Source organism: Narcine bancroftii, chromosome 5 (assembly GCF_036971445.1).
Source record: "Narcine bancroftii isolate sNarBan1 chromosome 5, sNarBan1.hap1, whole genome shotgun sequence".
Classification (NCBI taxonomy): domain Eukaryota; kingdom Metazoa; phylum Chordata; class Chondrichthyes; order Torpediniformes; family Narcinidae; genus Narcine; species Narcine bancroftii.
In genome coordinates this window covers 75,133,608-75,148,193 of record NC_091473.1, presented here as the reverse complement: position 1 = coordinate 75,148,193, position 14,586 = coordinate 75,133,608, and the positions used below count along the sequence as shown (strand labels likewise).

The 14,586-nt window shown below is 40.6% G+C and overlaps 1 protein-coding gene across 2 annotated transcripts in view; it reads right to left on the bottom strand.

Moving 5' to 3' along the window:
* The window catches only part of LOC138763549 (complement factor H-like), a 613,078-nt gene that overhangs the window by 445,965 nt on the left and 152,527 nt on the right, over positions 1 to 14,586 (bottom strand). Inside the window, exon 17 of one of the 2 annotated variants that reach the window (XM_069937875.1) lies at positions 8,598 to 8,609. The exons of the other annotated variant lie outside the window; for it this stretch is intronic. The gene's annotated coding sequence lies outside the window, so the exon portion shown is untranslated. Of the gene's footprint in view, positions 1 to 8,597; positions 8,610 to 14,586 lie in introns of those variants that run through there. 2 annotated transcript variants of the gene reach the window in all.

Below are 14,586 nucleotides of genomic sequence, written 5' to 3'. Positions count from 1 at the left end.
AGTTCTTTTAAAAGTTTATAAATAATAAGAGGTGTTGGATTAGTGCCTAATGGTTTATATGCAAAAAAAAAGGTAAAAGAAAACATCAACAGACTGTTAAAAAACTACATTTTCTGAAATTGTCTGAGCCTACTTGTTTACAAGAAGCCAGGACTCAGCGTAGAATGGATCCAGAGGAAGACGTACAGAGTTCGGCATTGAAACTCCGTTTTAAGCCGGTGAGGGTCTTTGAAGGTCGCATTCAACAGCTTTCAGACCAAAGAGTTGGACGGGTGCCAGTATTTCACACAATGGCCACTGTGAGTGCTGTTACTCAGACTTTGACAGTTGAATCAGCTGGGGCGCCACCAGCTGGAGAGTTAAAGAGCTGTCATTCGACCGCTACAGTGGTGGCGCTGCAAAATGCATCTTCAATTACAACGGTTTTTCCAGACATCGATTCAGTGAAGATGATTGAAGAGATTTGGCTTAAAGATAACTCTGATCTTCAGTCTCCTGGCATTGCTGGGGGGACTTTGAGAGGGATTTTTATACGAAGTCAAACTGCTAGAAAAGATACTAAATTAAGGGAAGGGACAGAAGATCCCGTGGTCTCTAAGGAACAGCAAGACCCCATTATGCCGTTTATATTTTTCTTTTCATCTTTGTGCAGCGACGATGAGATACCAATTAAAGTTGATAATTGGCTAAAATTTCAACCTTAAATTTAAAATTAGCAATTTTAGTGAACTATTATGTTTAATCGGGGTCCTTAACACAGACTCTCAGTGTGGTCTCATTGTTGCTGTACAACAAAGAAAAAAAATGTTTCTCATAATGGATAGTACATAAATGTGGAGGCCTTTGAAAATCCGGGGCCTGTCGCACATGCAAGTCTCGCTACTATGTTATTCTGGCTCTGTAGACAGCCTGCCAAGATACCTCTCCTAAACAAAGGAATCAAAACCAAATGGCCTCACCAACATTCCATACCATCATAACAATACTATTTTTAAACGTCATTCCCCACCAATAAAGGTCAGTATAAAATTTGCTTTAATTCCCAGCTGCAAATGCATGCTAATTTGTTTTTGTGCTTCTTGCAGAAGAACTCTTAAATTACTCTGTAAATTTTGAACCCTTCTTCATTTAGATAACCCTTCTTCTTTTGATTCCTTCGACAGAAGTGCATGATCCCATGTTAAATGCCACTTGCAATATTGGATATGGGTGAAGGAGTTTTTATCAAAATTGAGCTCAAATAGATCAAAATCCATGCCAATATGCTGCATCTCATGTTGAGTAATCACCATCCAACCAAGTCCATTTCGGGTCACTGGAATTATGGGTCAAAAGCAGTGATAAGTTATAAGTTCAGAGAGAAGATAGTTTTCCAAAAGAAAAACATTAATATCCAAATACTGATTTCCTTGACATTCTGCTGACAATCATGTCCTTTGTTTTTGAATTGTGATATTGTTCAAGCTCCACATCTTAAAGCAAGACTATCCAACTGCAATGGCAATTATTTCTTTTGTATCCTGTACTATATTTTGCTTAGTGTTACAAATTACAAAGTAAGATGGCACTGAATCCATTTTCAGAAATGAACAGCCTCGAAGAGTTATGATTAATGACCTGTGATTTTTGCGAAAATAGTTACACCTATTCAAATGAAGGTCAGCAAAGACCAATAGGTTCTTGGTATGAAATTTTCCTTTGCTACATTAAACTACTCACCCTAATTTATTGGTAAAAACTAAGAAAGAGCACGACATTACAAAGTATTTCTATTTACTATATTGGATGAAGTATTGTATAAATTTAATTATTTTCCTTAAGGTGCAATAAAAAAACTACAAAAATATTAACACATTTTGTTCAACTCAAAAGCTATTGATTGAAATTATTCTACATGATACAGTATACATCAATGTATACTTATACTTGGTTTCTGGCACTGGGTATATGTATGGTTCATGTGTATGTCTGGCCTGCCTTCCCTCAGTGACTCCATCCCCCTGGAATCCCCTAATAAAGGCAGTTACGCCAAGTCCCTCCCTCAGTACGAGTCCTAGGATCGGGGCCAGAACAGGACTATGGTCCAAGTCTTATGGTATTAAAACCTGGCAACCTGCAATTCCAGTCATTGGTATTATTAATAGTGTATCAATTTTAATGCCATAAAAATTTGAAATTGATATGCTGCTAAAGCCGGATTAACTGGATGTATATCGGCAAACACCCGATGCCCCAGACAAATTTGAGCTCTGGCTTATCTGCTTCAATGACTTCTTGCACTCCTGCGTTCAAGTCATAAGTACCAACGACAACAAACTATGCTTGCTGCGATCGAGAGTTAGCCATCAGGCCTACCCTTTCATCAGAGCCTGCATGAGGTTCAACAAGGCCATGAGAAAACTCCAAAGCAGGTACAGACCCAAGACTAACGAGATCTACTCCAGGCACCTCTTTGCTACACCCAAGCAGCGGCCTGGCAAGCCCCTCCAAGATTGCACTCGGGCCCTGCGCAAACTTGGGCACACATGCAACTCTAAAGATGTAACCACTGAACTCTATACAGACAAGCTCATCCAGGATGCCTGCGGAATGGGTATCCGCTCAGACTATATCCAACAATGGCTACTGGAGCTCGATAAACTAATTTTGGGAAAGGCCGTCGAGGTTGCCAAAACACTGGATGTAGCCCTCCGTAACTCAGATTCCTTTGCATCTGACAATGTGGCCACCTCATGGAGATCATGGGCACTGCCATCTTGGGACACAGGGTCCCATTCCAGCACTGCACAGGGGCATCCTGACTTCACCGCTGGCACTGCCACTGCCAAGCCACTGAAGTGCTACTACTGCAGCCAACCAAAACACTCCTGGGAATGCTGCCCAGCCAAGGAAGCAGTGTGCTCAGAAGAAAGGGAATTACGCTAAAGTATGTAAGTGCAGACTTTCCTTTCCGAACAGGAAATTGAATCTCGACGATGCCAGTGTGCAGGAAGTTGGGACAGCCATCTTGGCTGACGTCGCTTCCATCCCCAAACAATAGCACAGTGTACTTGCTGGGGAAACAGCCATCTTACCGGTCTGTAATGATATGGTTGTATGTACAGGCTGGCCCGCTTTCCTGATCCTCTCCTAGACTCCTCCCATGTGACCCAGGCCATAACTGTCGAGTCCCTTCTTCCTCTCCTCATTTTCCCTAGCCTTGACTGGGGCCAGCAGTCTCTTATATAATAAAGCCTATCATTCCCTTCAGTCTTTGTCTCTGTGATTATTGGGGCAACTAGTAGCACCCAACAATTTATTACCCAAGATTTTTGAAGGTCTCCGGTAACAGAGAAGTTGCTGCAGAGAGGACAGCATCTCCATCAGGGACCTGGCACCCGCCAATACAGGGGGTCCGTTGCCTCAGGTGCCATGAGATCCACGGAACTCATTCTCGCCACCCCTAGTCAGAGCCTCAGGGGACCCAGTTCAGGAGGAAAGTGCATCCCCCTCCCTCTCTGAGCTGGAGACCCACCCCAACTCTCCTCCCTCACAAGGGGTCCAGGAGATCCAAGGCCTCCATTGCTAAGGTGCTCCACCAGGATCTCCAGACCCCCAGACCTCTTAAATCTGTAAATTTATCAATAACTGTATATTTTTCAACCATTTTTTTTCTGAACCCATTTTCTCTGTCTTCATTCACAGGCCCTAAATTGTACAAGAAGGGGTGAATGCAGTGAACTAGGATTCACTGGTAGTGTGTTGTGCTGATGGCTGGTTCTGCCTCCCAGCTCCATCCCCATCTGCCCACATATATCCATGGTTTCCCCCTAAACCCAGAACCCTTCTGAAGACTACTGTGAAGCCCTACCCATAGTTATAAGCTAATAAAAGCATTTGTTCTCCCTCCAGTCATGAGCTTTTATTCATGCTACACATTGTTCATGAGTATAGAGCATAGAGTATAAGAGTTGGGAGATAATGTTAAAAGTGTACAAGGCATTAGTGAGGCCAAATTTGGAATATTGTGTTCAGTTCCGGTCACCAAATTATAGGAAGGTTATGAACAAAATAATGAGAGTACGGAGGAGATTCACCAGGGTTTCAGCACCTAAGATATAGAGAAAGGTTAAACAGTTAGATCTGTACTCCTTGGAGCATAGAAGGCTGGGGGAGGTTTTTAAAATTCTGAGGGGAATAGATAGAGTAGGGGATTGGGGAGATTCAAACTAGAGGGCATGAGCTGAGAGTTAGGGGGCAGAAATTTATGTGTAACGCAAGAGGGAGTTTCTTTACACAAAGAGTGGAGTCTGTGTGGAACGAGTTTCCAGTGGAAGTAATGGAGGCCGGTACAATATTATCTTTTAGGAAAAAAGTGGATAGCTATCTGGATGGAAAGGGAATGGAGGGTTATGGGCAAAGCACAGGTCTGTGGGACTAGGAGAGTGTAAGTGTTTCAGAATGGACTAGAAGGGGTGTAATGGCCTGTTTCCATGCTTTAATTGTGATCTGGTTATATGGAGATCTCCTGTTTCCCCTTTCACCATCCCCTGCCCAGATATGACCATAGCCACTCACAGCCACCTACACAGCATCTCCGCCGTATTCGCATACCCGAGCTACATCCACAGTGATTGGGGGCCCTCGTTTATGAGAAACAAGCTGCAACAATACCTGTTGGCAAGGGGCATAGCCACCAGCAGAATTACGAGCTATAACCCCCAGGGGAATGGCCAAGTGGAGCGGGAAAACACCACGGTATAGAAGGCAGTCAGTCCTTCTAGCTTTGAGGTCCCGGGGTCGACCCATCTCCCAGTGGCAGGAAGTACTCACCAGTGCCCTCCACACAATCAGATCCCATCAATGCAACATCTCACAAAAGACTGTTTTCCTTCTCCAAGAAATCAGCATTGGGAACAACTCTACCATCCTGCCTGACATCCCCAGGCCCAGTCCTGCTCAAGAGGCATGTACAAGAGTGTTTGAGGCATGATCAGCAAGACTGATCCACTGGTTGAGAAAGTCCATCTCCTCCATGCCAATCCCCAGTATGCCTATGTGGCATACTCAGATGGATGTGAGGACCTGGCCTGTGCAGGAGATCCTGAGACCACCACTGACCACCCCCTATCCCTGCACCCAGGCACCCTACCCCAACCCAGGCACCAGCGGTTACGACAACCACGGCCGATCCCCCTGACTCCTGCACCGCCCAATCCACCCTTGGCCCTAAGTGCACCAACTGCTGACATACTCCCACCCCAATGTGAACCAGCAGATATGCCACAGCCAGCACCACGACAGACCACAAGGAACAGAAGACCTCGGGACCGGCTGAAGTTCTGATGGACACGGGAGTGAATGTGGTGATACACCACTGTATACTGTTACTTGGTTACTGTCACTGGTTCAAACATATGGCTGGCACACCTTCCCGCGCTGACTTCACCCCTGCAATCCTCTAATAAAGACAGTGAACCAAGTCCCTCCCTCAGAACGAGTCCTGGGATCAGGGCCAGAACAAGAGCATGGTCCAAGTCTTATGGTATTAAAAGCTTGTCCTCCTGCAACTCCAGTCTTTGGTATTATTGATAGTATATCACTACACTCATTGTTTTTCAGAATCGGCAGGGTTGGGGTAAGGATCAGCGCAATGCTATTACACCACCAGCGATTGGGACCGGGTTTTGAGTCCCGTGCTGTCTGTAAGGAGTTTGTACTTTCACCCGTGACTGCGTAGATTTTCCCTGAGGACTCTGGTTTCCTCCCACCCTTCAAAACATACCGGGGGTGTAAATCAATCAGTTGTAATGGGGTGGCACGGACTCGTGAGCCAAAAGGGCCTGTTACAATGCAGTATATCTAAGTTTTAAAACTTTAAATATGGACTATCGCATTTCACCACGAAGAGTGACACAAGTGAAAAATGTAATTATCCAAGTTTAGCCAATGTAGAAGCAATTAAAAACTCAAAAAGTTGAAAAAAATTTTTTTTGCATCCACACATGAACATATCCGGCAGAAAAATCAACTTTTTTCCCTGTGCTTGAGATTTTAAATCAAAATTCCGAGTGTATCCATGACTAAATAAATTGCCTTTAAAGGACCCACAACCTCCTTCATGTTGCTTCTCCCCAAGACCCAGTTTGGTTTTAACCTGCAACATAAAAAAAGAGAAAACTTCAGCTGTATTTCCATTGCTTCACATTTATTCTGTCTGCATCCATTTTATGTTTCCTCTTGGCTAGTTGGTGAATATTTCTGATTTGATTGATTGCTTTGCTAAGCTATGGAAGAATAAAAATAACTTACATGAGAGAGTGTCATATTTAATGATAAGGTTGGTTTTGTCTTTTGATTTAGTGGGATCGGGTGCAGCAATAAAAGCAGATCATGACACATTAAAATATTCAAAATAAAAAGATAGTTTATTTGTCAACTATTTGTTCAATAAAATAAAATTTAAAATCACTGTTTAAAGAGAACACATCAAAAATTACATAGAGCTATCCTCGGTTTCCCCCCTTTCCATAAGAATTTCCTTATTATTTTCTTTAGCTCCTTGAAGAATTTCTCTGTTAGGTGAATTTGTAACAATTGAAATAGGTATTGTAAAATACACCACACCCCAAAAGTTAAATAAATGGGACCCAACAGTATCAGACAGATGTTTTCGCTGTAAGAAGGAAACGGGAACAACAGTACATGCAATTTGGGCATGTGAGAAAGTGGAAAAGTTTTGGGAAGATCTAAACCAGGTATTAAATAAAATCACAAAAAGCAACATACCAAAATATCCAGAGATCTTTCTTCTAAGTAATATGGACACAATTTGGATGGAACACAAAAAAGATTTATTATGATAACCTTGCCTGTCGCAAAAAAATGTATTATGTCAACCTGGAAATTAGAAGATAGCCTGAGAATACAGCAATGGTACATAGAAATAAATAAATGTATTCCATTGGAAAAAAAAACCATATAATTTAAGAAATAACATCACAGTATTCAAACAAATTTGGGAACCGTGCATGGAACACAACAGAGAAGTCCTACCATGGACCTCCACCGCCTAAAATGACAGAAGGAGAAGAAGACGAAATGAACTGACCCAGTATGTAAAAGTAGAAGATACAAATTTCTTGTTTATTTTCATTGTGTGATGACATTGTTTAATGGGTTTAATGTATCATATAGGTTGAACATTGAGAGGGTGGGGAAGGGGGGGGGGGGAAATGGGAGAAAATTACACTATATATTCAAGAGGGAAATGTTTGTGTGCATTTTGGTCAGTATGGTTCATAGTGTGAAAAATTTAAAAAAATTAAAAAATAAATTACATAGAGGATCACTTCAAATATGTTACTGAAATCATTTTAAATCTGACAAAAAATAAGTTCTTCACACAGCTATTAGCAATTGTCAAAGAGCATTGTTTCACTTATTCAGTGACCTGACGTGATTAACATCCATCTCTACAATGTCATGCTAAAGCAATTCTTTCAACCACCAGGAGATTATAATAATTCCAATCACTCAATTTGAGAAAAACAAGGGTAATAACTAACACCATTTGAAATTACAATTAATATCTGAAACCAACAGGCTGCATTGAAACAATAATCATAACTATCACTTTGTTTGATTTTGCAAAAGTGAGAAATTAAATTGAATTTTACAGAGCTAATTTGAGAAAGAATTACCAGTTAAAAAAAATTGAAAAGCAATATTTAAGTTTTGACCCATTGTTAATCCATGGAACAATAGAGCACAGGAACAGGCTTAGCCTACGTCTGTGTCAAACATGATGTCCAAATCAAACTCACTGCTTGAACATGATAAATATTCCTCCAAATTCATGTGCCTATCCAGAAGCCTCTAAATGTTATGACTGAATCTGCTTCCACCACTACACTTGGCAGACATTTCATCCATCCACCACTGGGCAAAAAAAATTATGCCCCACACATCGCCTTTAAACTACATCTTTACATCTGAAACACACATCCTCCAGTGTATGAAACTTTTGCCTGGAGAAATACTACCCAAGTTTATTCATCCTCTCCTTCAATGAACAATGTATTTGACTCCCAAAACCTTTTGCAATTCAATGCTTTTGAGACCTGCTATTAACTGTATATATTCTCCTTAATTTTGATCTCACAAGGTGCAATACCCAACACTTGGACAGATGAACTCCATCTACCATCTCTCTGCCCGTACCTGAACTGATCCATATCCTGTGTATTTCTTTGATAGCCTTCCACATTGTGAACAATTTTGCCAATCTTTGTTTCATCTGCAAACTTACTATTGCACCCACCTATTTTTTCCATCCAAGTCATTTGTACCTATCACTAACATCAGGGATTCCAATACAAGTCCCTCTGAAATGCCTTTGATCATGGACCTCCTTCCACCAATACCCTGTGTTCTATGAGCCAGCTAGTTTGTAACTGAACTATTAATTCATCACAATCCTATTCATCTATACCTTTGGGATCAGCCTACCATTAAGAACCTTATCAAATACCTTTAAGTATGTGCAGATTACATTACCGCCTTATCCTCATCAACCACTTTTACCATCTTGTCAAAAAATTTCAAATTGATAGGACACTACCTTGCATGAAGCCATGTTGATAGTTACTAATTTGATCATGTCTTTACAAATGTGCATAAATACAATCACCAAGTATTCTCTCAATAGTTTCTATCTCACTCATGTGAGGTTTTGGTAAGCAATGTATTACAGTAACAAGGTTTGGGACAAATTACATTGGTGGTGAGATAAAAGTTCTTTGGATTTCAAATTATTTTTTTTCACAATCTCTACAAAGTCAGATAGGATCTGTCATGTGTGGATACCAAAATAAACAATTATTGTATATCACTGTCCCCCATTGACTGACAACATTTATTTCAAGACAGTATTTTATTCAGCTGATATTTGAATGTCAACATGAACCTTGAGACATGTGATGGGGCTTCATTGACAACCAGCTCATCACAAAAATAAATAGAACATCAGTCAGGAGAGGAGTTTGTGGAGGAGAGAAGGTAAGAAGTCTTTCCTAGCAAGGGCACTTACCGGGACCTGCAGCGCAGGTCCAGAGAGGAATCGGAGGTGACCATTGGTCGGATGAAGAGGAGAAGGTGTCGGGGTTAATTGGTTAGTTGGCCAATAAATAGGAGCGGCCAGCGAGTGAGTGGCACAGTGAAGGAGTGGGACTTCCAGGCTTTGGCTCATCAGGCTTCGGCAAAAGCAGGTGAGGAGAAAGCACCTTCATCGAGCAAGACTGAGGAGAGCAGCTGCAGAAATCAAGGTAAGTAGAGAAGATAAAGATACTCAGTGTGCAATTCTATAAGCTAATGGAGTCAGCTTGGGCTGTCGATTGCTCCAGCTGTGGGATATTGGAAATCTGGAAATGTATACTTGTCCCAGATAACTACACCTGCAAGAAGTGCACTCTGCTTCAGCTCCTTACATACTGAGTTTGGCAACTGGAGCTGGGGCTGGATGAACTGCAGGTTATTCAGGAGGCTGAGGAGGTAATTGAGAGTCACCCCAAATAGACAGGATGCAGAGACATGGGTGACTGTCAGAAGGGATAAAAACAAGGGACCAGTGATGCAGAGCACCCCTGTGGACATTCCCACGGGCAATAGGCATGTCATTTTGGATACTGCTTGTGGGGACGATCTACCAGGGATTAGTTGAAGTGGTTAAATCTCTGTTACAAAGACTGGCACCTCAGCTTAGAAGGGAAGCACTGAGGAGAGAGCATTAGTGATAGGGGACTTGTTGGTTAGGAGGATAGACAGGAAGTTTGCTGGAATGCATCATGACTCCCAGTTGGTGAGTTTCCCCCTCGGAGCCAGGGTCAGGGATGTCTCAGATCATCTCCGTAGCATTCTGGAAGGGGAGGGGGAAGCAGCCAGGTGTTGTGGTCCACGTGGGGACCAATGACAAAGATAGAGGTAGAGATGAGATGCTAAAGAGGGAATATAGGGAGTTCGGTAGAAAGTTAAAAGAAAGGACCTCGAGGTTGGTAATCTCCAGATTGCTGCCTGTGCTACGCGCTAGACAGGGTACTAATAGGAAGATATGGCAGGGGCAGGGCTTCAGATTCCTAGATCATTGGGATCGCTTCTGGGGAAGGTCAGACCTCTATAACAAGGATGGGCTACTCCTAAAATGGAAGGGGACCAATATCTTGGCAGTTGGGTTTGCTAGAGCTGTTGGGGAGGGGTTTAAACTAATTTGGCAGGGGGAGAGAATTCAGAATGAGAGTGTAGAGAGTAGGACAGTAGGGAGACAGGGAGTTACAACAGGGAGAGAAATAAATGGTGAAGAGTTACTCAATAACAACATAAATAAAAGGCAGATGAGCAGGCAGGAGAAAGTGCTGTTCAAAAAGAATATGGAACAAAGAATATCGGTATCGGAATTAAGGGCGCTATATTTAAGTGCACTTAGCATTAGAAACAAAGTGGATGACCTGGTTGCTCAGATTCAAATGAAAAGGTAAGACATTGTAGCCATTACTGAAACGTGGCTCATTGAGGGGTGTGATTGGGAGCTCAATATCCGAGGATACACAGTCTATAGGAAAGATAGGTAGGTGGGTAGAGGAGGAGGGGTGGCCCTGATGATAAAAAAATGACTAAATCAATAGAAAGAAGGGAAATAGGGTCAAAAGAGATGGAAACATTATGGGTTAAATTAAAAACTGTCAAAGGTAAAAACACCATTTTGGCAGTTATATACAGGCCCCCAAACAGTAGCCAGGAAGTGGATAATGAGATTGAAGTGCCAGTGATGAAGTAGCCAAAGATGATGTGGTCAAACAATAATCATGGCTTTTATTAGCAGAAACTCATGATACAATAATGAAAGACAATAGGTGCATATACAGTTATATCCAAGGGGAGTGTCCTTAACAGTAGAGATAATGCACAGCCAATGTTAGTACAGCAAGGCTCGCCAGAGGGGAGACAGGCAGCTTGGCAGACATTCACCACAGTCTCCCCCCGGCAGAAGAAGGGTTAAAATCAAAAGGATAGTTGCTAGGAAAGACTGAAGCAAGCGATACATGGATACTATGTTTGGCCTTGAGATACTCTAACAGCCAAAATACACCAGTATCTTGCAAGCAATCGAAATATAATGAGATGTTTTATGAATATGTCAGCCTATCAGGTTGTTTACAAATTCTGGTGCTTTGTCTCAAAACAGGTGACTCCTTTGCAAACTTTGGAACTGGTACAGGTCCTGGGTCACTAGTGTGGGAAAGACTGACTTCTGGACCCATTCCAGAATCGCCAGCGTGAGGCAGTGGAGCCTCAGCATGGCCATCTGAAAGCTTACTAGGGGTCAGAGGCTGGGGGGGATGAGTCCAACCTCTCAGGCTCACTCTGAGTAGGGGTGGTAATTTCTCAAGGGGGGGCCATTCTTTCTGGGTCTGGGCAGATTTCGTGCTTATGGACAATGTAGCCCAGAATGGGTAGCTCTGTCACGTTGAACACACATTTGCCCTCGTTAAATGTAAGGTTGAGTTCTTTAGCTGTTGCTAAAAATGTCTTTAAGTTGTTGTCATGCTCAGCCTGTGTTTTCCCACAGATAGTGACATTATTCAGATAGGGAAACGTACCCTGTAACTCATATGTCCTAACAATCATCCATTTCCCTTTGAAACACTGACACACCACTAGTGACTCCAAAAGGTACCCTTTTAAACTAGTATAACTCCCCCCTCCCCCATCAGCCTCAAAGGCTGTATAGGGTCATTCCTTTATTTTAATGGGGATTTGGTGGTAACCTGCTTTGAGGTCGATAGTGGAGTACACTTTGTATTGCGCTATCTGATTAACCATTTCAATGATGCGTGGCAGGGGGGTAGGCATCCAGGTTAGTGTAACGGTTGATTGCCTGGCTGTAGTCAAAAGCCAGTCATTTCTTAGTGTAACTTTTCACATCTACCATCTGGGCTCGCCACGGACTCTTACTGGGTTCAATTACTCCCTCTTTAAGCAATCTCTGAGTCTCAGCTTTGATAAACTCATGATCTTCTTTGCTGTAAGAACGGCTCTTAGTGGCAATCGGCCAACACTCGGGGGATAAATCACTGAAAAGGGAGGGAGCTTTGATCTTTAATGTGGACAGACTGCAGTAACTAGCGCAGGGGATGGAAAATGTAGGTAGTGGCCCACCAAAATTTAACACTACACTTTTCATCTGAGATTGAGTATCTAACCCCAGTACCACAGGAGCGCAGAACTCCGGCATAATAAAGAGCCACACATCAGCCAGCCAATGTCCCTGCAAATTTTTTTTCATATATTTTTTATTTTTCACACTATGAACCATATTAACCAAAATACACACAAACAATTCCCTCTTGAATATACATAGTGTCATTTTCTCCCCTTTGTCCCCCTCTCTTCCCTCCCTCCTTCCCACCCCCTCCCAACCCATTAAACGGTCAACATATACAATACAATAAACCCATTAAACAATGACATCACACAATGAAAATAAATGAGAAAATTGTGTCATCTACTTTTACACACTGGGTCAGTTCATTTCGTCTTCTTCTCATTCTTTCATTTTAGAGGGTGGAGGTCCGCGGTCTGTTGTCTTCCATGTACGGTTCCCAAATTTGTTCGAATGATGTGACTTTATAGTTTTTTGCACACTGTCTGGCTTTGTGATCAATTGCAACAGTTTTGGAAAGGTATTCAATCTATACTTAATAGTTTATATAATATCTGTCTTGTATTAGATCCTGATATATTTTTATTAGGGAATATGCAATCACTAATTGATTTAGGTTTAAAGGATTATCAGATTTCCTTTATCTATTTAGCTTTATCTGTGGCCAAGAAATGTATAGCACTTACTTGGAAAGACAGAAATATATTAACTTTAGATAGGTGGCATTTGGAGATGAAGTTCCATTTGACTATGGAAAGGATATCTTTTTCAATTCAGGATAGGATGTCTTTTTATAGGTTAAAGTGGATTCTGTTTGTTAAATATATGCATTTAAGTTTGCTTTAAATATGTTTTTAAGTGTGATATTTTAGTATTGATAACTTTTTTTTGTTAGTATCTTTACTTGTTATGTTTTATCTTATTTTTGTAAGTGGGCTTTTTTTTCTTATATATAATATTGTTCACTTTATTAATTCTTCACTCTTTATTTTGGGGGTTCGACTAATTTTAAGTTAGGTTATTAATGTTGTGTAATAATTATTGGGGGGGTTAGTTTATTTAGTTTACCGATGTGGTACTGTAATTTTAATTTTATTATCTTACTTTTATTTTTTTTAAATGTAATCTTATATTTTATTCATGTTATAAAATCTTAAATATAGTTTAAAAAAAATAATGTGACTTTATTTTTTAAATTATATGTTATTTTTTTCCAATAGAATACATTTATTCATTTCTATGTACCATTGCTGTACTCTCAGGATCTCTTCTGATTTCCAGGTTGACATTATTCATTTTTTTGCTACAGCTAAGGCTATCAAAATAAATCTTTTTTGTGCTTCATCCAGTTTGAGGCCTAATTCTTTACTTCTTATATTACTTAGAAGAAATATCTCTGGAATTTTTGGTATGTTGCTTTTTGTGATTTTATTTAATACCTGATTTAGATCTTCCCAAAACTTTTCCACTTTCTCACATGCCCAAATTGCATGTACTGTTGTTCCTGTTTCCTTCTCACAGCAAAAACATCTATCTGATACTGTTGGGTCCCATTTATTTAACTTTTGGAGTGTAACCAATTATATTGCCTCATGTGTAACCTCATGTTGATTGTATTTCTCATAGTTCCAGAGCATAGCTTTTCCCATTTTTCATTTTTTATCTTTATGTTTAGATCTTGTTCCCACTTTTGTTTGGGTTTATAGCTTATTTCATCATTTTCTTTCTCTTGCTGCTTGATGTACATGTTTGTTATAAATCTTTTAATTATCATTGCGTCTGTAATCACATATTCAAAGCTGTTTCCTTCTGGTAATCTCAGTCTGCTTTCCAATTTGTTCTTTAAGTAGGTTTCCAGTTGGTGGTATGCAAACATTGTACCATGAGTTATTCTATATTTGTACTTCATTTGTTCAAAAGATAATAAATTATTTCCCAAAAAACAATTTTCCATTCTTTTACTCCCTTTTCTCTCCCATTCTCTAAAGGAAAGGTTATCTATTGTGAAAGGGATTAGTTGATTTTGCTTCAATAATAATTTTGGTAGTTGGTAAATTGTTTTTTCCTTTCTACGTGAATCTTCTTCCAAATGTTGAGCAGATGGTGCAGTACTGGTGAACTTCTATATTGCAACAGTTTTTCATGCCAATTATAAAGTATATGTTCTGGTACCTTCTCCCCTATTTTATCTAGGTCTATCCTGGTCCAATCTGGTTTTTCTCTTGTTTGATAAAAATCTGATAGACATCTTAATTGTGCTGCTCTATAATAATTTTTAAAGTTTGGTAGCTGCAAACCAACTTGTTTGTACCATTCTGTTAATTTATCTAGCTCTATCCTCAGTTTCCCCCCTTTCCATAAGAATTTCCTTATTATTTTCTTTAGCTCAT